The sequence below is a fragment of the Nycticebus coucang genome, chromosome 24, assembly GCF_027406575.1.
Source record: "Nycticebus coucang isolate mNycCou1 chromosome 24, mNycCou1.pri, whole genome shotgun sequence".
Classification (NCBI taxonomy): Eukaryota; Metazoa; Chordata; class Mammalia; order Primates; family Lorisidae; genus Nycticebus; species Nycticebus coucang.
In genome coordinates, this window is record NC_069803.1 from 28,311,113 (window position 1) to 28,315,155 (window position 4,043).

A 4,043-nucleotide genomic window follows, 5' to 3' on the forward strand; every position below is an offset into this window, starting at 1 on the left:
GTTATTGCTATTAAGGAAACGTGAATGGTATTGAAGTGATATATGAACGTGTTCTTTCCTTTATCTTTCTTTGGAGTGTTTAGGAGTGATGTGCCAAGGTAGCTACAGTTCATTTTCAAATGGCTGAGCAAAACAGAAAGAGAGAGAGAGAGAGAGAGGGAGGGAGGGGAGGCAAGGGATGGAGGCGAGGGAGAGACAGGGGTGAATCAAACGTGGCACAATTCATATGTGTTAATTTTTGTTTTCAAGATAAAAAATGGTGAAAAGAAAAAAATGGTTGAACCAGGTAGGGTCAAGTTAGGAAAATGGAAGCCACTCTAGGTATTTCCAACAGAGGGACTTCAATGCAAGGAATTAATTTCAAAGGCATTGGAAAGGGTGAAGGGCAGACGGAAGGAGGTGAGACTGGAGTACCCAAAAGGAAGAAACAGAGAGCCCCCACCCCACATTGTACCTGTGAGGTAGGAACTGACGAAACTCGTCTCCCATTTTTTTTTTTTTTTTTTATAAAAATATGGAACGCTTCATGAATTTGCGTGTCATCCTTGCGCAGGGGCCATGCTAATCTTCTCTGTATCGTTCCAATTTTAGTATATGTGCTGCCGAAGCGAGCACCATTTTTTTTTTTTTTAATTAAAACATAGTCTCACTCTGTCACCCTGGGTAGCGTGCCCTGGTGGCATCATAGCTTATAGCAACCTCAAACCCTGGGGCTCAAGTGATTCTCTTGCCTCAGTCTCCCGAGTAGCTGAGACTACAGGCGTGTATCACCATATCCAGATAGTTTTTTCTGTTTTTAGTGGAGACAGGGTCTCACTCTTGCTCAGGCTGGTCTGGCACTCCTGAGCTCAAGCAGTCCTGCCTCAGCCTCCCTGAGTGCTGGGATTACAGAAGTGAGCCACTGCCTTCTGCCTCCCCTCCCTGAATTTCACTGTGTTTTTCTCCTATATAGGCCTGTAGTTGTTCATCTACTGGTTTCAATTTAGCACTGAGTATATGGGATGCTTGATTTTCCATTCTTGAGATATTTTACTTAGGAGAATGTTCTCCGAATCTTTCCGGATACAAAATACAAATACGACAGGTACAAAGCCTCCATTTCTTTTATGGCTGAATAGTATTCCATGGTATACATATACCGCAGTTTATTAATCCATTCACAGCTTGAAGGGCACTTAATGTGTTTTCCCGTCTTTGCAACTGTAAATTTGGCTGCTATAAACATTTGAATGCAAATGTCTTTTCTTGTCTTTTTTTTTTTTTTGAGACAGAGCATCAAGCTGTCACCCTGGGTAGAGTGTTGTGGCATCACAGCTCACAGCAACCTCTAACTCCTAGGCTCAAGCGATTCTCCTGCCTCCACCTCCCAAGTAGCTGGAACTACAGGTGCCCCCCACGACACCCAGCTATTTTTTGGTTGCAGCTATCATTGTTGTTTGGTGGGCCCGGGCTGGATTTGAACCCACTAGCTCAGGTGTGTGTGGTTGGCGCTTTAGCCACTTGAGCCACAGGCGCCGAGCCTTTTCTTGTCTTTTGAGCTCCATTTTATCCCCAGGGACCTATTCTTGTTCTCAGGGCCACTGTGTCCCTGCTTCTCTTTTTCTCACTAAGCACATTCTCCTTGGGTGACCTGGTTATATTATTGTTCCTAACGGCAAAAGCATGATTTTGAAACAACTTAAAGGTTCAACAGTACAGGATTGGTTAAATATGGATTTTTTTAATGAAATACTATGCATCATTTGGTGAAAACTACAGCACACATTTATTAACAGAGAGAGACGTTCTTGGTATTGCTTAGTTAATAAACCATGTTATAATATTGCATGCATAATGGAATCCTATTTGTGTAAAAAATAGATAAATATACAGTGACATTTGAATGAATGGTCACCTAAAATATTAACTGTATTTATCTGTAGATGGTGGATTTATGTATGATTTAAGTGCTCTGCTTGTCAGCAATTTTTAGTTTCTCTATAAGGAACATATATTTCTAGAGTAGTGAAAAAATATATATTTTAAGAAAAAATATTCTCTTAGGATATGAATCCCTGTCAGGCAGCTGAGTGCGTAAAACTCTCCAATAAATAGCCAATCATTTCAGGAGCAGCGTCAGCTCTGCTTTAGAGCAGGAGGCCGTGCTCAGTTACTTAGCACACCTGCTTAAAGATGGCTTTTCCATTTATTTATTTATTTAATTTAATTTATTTATTTTGAGGCCGAGTCTCAAGCTGTTGCCCTGGGTAGAGTGCCGTGGTGTCATAGGTCACAGCAACCTCAAACTCTTGGGCTTAAGTGATTCTCCTGCCTCCGCCTCCCAAGTAGCTGGGACTACAGGCACCCGTCACAGTGCCTGGCTATTTTTTGTTGCAGTTGTCATTGTTGTTTAGCTGGCCCAGGCTGGGTTTGGCCCAGGCTGGCGCCATAACTACTATGTTATGGGCACTGAGCCTACTCTTTCCCTTATTTTAATAGAAGTCTCCCCCACCCCAGTCTTGTGCTACAGAGCAGTGATAAACAGATAAAGAACAACCAGACCTTAAATATGGCATTACTTTATTGTTGCAAGTATTGTAAGAGCCCGTCTCACCACAAGTCATAGGAACCCATGAAAATGCAAAAGACATCAAAGCACTCGTTTTGAACCATCTGCCTTCCTCCTAGATGTATGCGACATCTGGATGGGTGTTCTTGAAGTTATATGATCAATGATGTCATTATTATTCTCTAAAACTTTTCTGAGAGGCCTTCTTGACTCATAATGATGGCTGTCACTGGTGAAGGTCTGACTCTGGAACTGCTCTACAGACCTCACTTTAACCCTCCTAGCCACCCGAAAGGAAGGTGATGTTTTGATTTTACAGCGGAGGAGACAGGCTTACATAGGTCAAGCTACTTGTTCAAGGTCAGCTGGCAAAATGACAAAGCAGGCTTCAGGCCCATCTGCGTGGCTCCAATTAGTGCAGGAACTTGTCCATGCCGTCCCTGTGTCCAGACCCACACCAAAAGTTAGCCTGGAACTCTGTAGCCAACCGTGTTTTCGAATGAAAACAACAATGCCCGTTAATCATCGGCCTTACTCTTCACACTTGACTCAAAAAGACTGTTAAAGAATTGCAACCAGAGGTTTGCTAAAAAAAGAATGTTCCCTGGGCCCTGAAGATGGGATTTTTTTTTTTTTTATTTTTAATTTCAGTGTGCTTGTTCATGTTTGTTTGAAGTATTCCTTTTTTGTTGATTTTCTTCTTTCTCCTGCGGTGCTGGCTGTTTTTGATGTTGTTAGTAGAGACGGCGTCTTACTCTGGCTCACTGCTGCTCATATGGGTTTTGAACCTCTGAGCTCAGGCAATCCACCCGCCTCGGCCTCCCACAGTGCTGGGACTACAGGCATGAGCCACCACGCCCGGCCGAAGATGGGAATTTTTGAAGACTCTTTCACCAAATGAAGCAAACAATAGCAACTCATCAGAATCACTTTCTAACCTTCCCAGGGATGTCTGTGAAGAACGCTTTCCATTTGGATGAATAATTCCAAGTCTTTTTGTTAAAGAAAGAAAAAGTTTTTGTTTTATTTATTTATTTATTTATTTTGTTTTTGAGGTTGCATTCTTTAAAAATATGGAACGCTTCACGAATTTGCGTGTCATCCTTGCGCAGGGGCCATGCTAATCTTCTCTGTATCGTTCCAATTTTAGTGTATGTGCTGCCGAAGCGAGCACTTTGTTTTATTTTTTTGCAGTTTTTGGCCGGGGCTGGGTTCGAAGCTGCCACCTCCAGCATATGGGGCCGGCGCCCTACTCCTTTGAGCCACAGGCACTGCCCAAAAGTTATTTATTTATTTTTTTTTAAATTCTATCACTTTGAGAGTCAGAATAGAGTTCTGTAAAAAAACCCTGGGTTTTGAAAGCGCTCTGACCACAAACAATGATAAGTATGTGAGGTCATGTATAATTAATTTGCTTGATTTAGCCATTCCCATGATGTACACATATTTCAAAAGATCATGTTGTACACAAGAAATATATGCAGTTTTTAACTTG

General features: G+C 42.0%; 2 non-coding genes across 2 annotated transcripts; both read right to left on the reverse strand.

The window, feature by feature from the left end:
• Positions 1-508: 508 nt before the first annotated feature.
• LOC128576624 (U6 spliceosomal RNA) lies at positions 509-615 on the reverse strand. Its single transcript, XR_008377455.1, has one exon. It is a non-coding gene; the product is annotated as a U6 spliceosomal RNA (small nuclear RNA).
• A 3,000-nt stretch (positions 616-3,615) lies between these two features.
• On the reverse strand, positions 3,616-3,722 carry LOC128576626 (U6 spliceosomal RNA). Its single transcript, XR_008377457.1, has one exon. It is a non-coding gene; the product is annotated as a U6 spliceosomal RNA (small nuclear RNA).
• Positions 3,723-4,043: the final 321 nt, after the last annotated feature.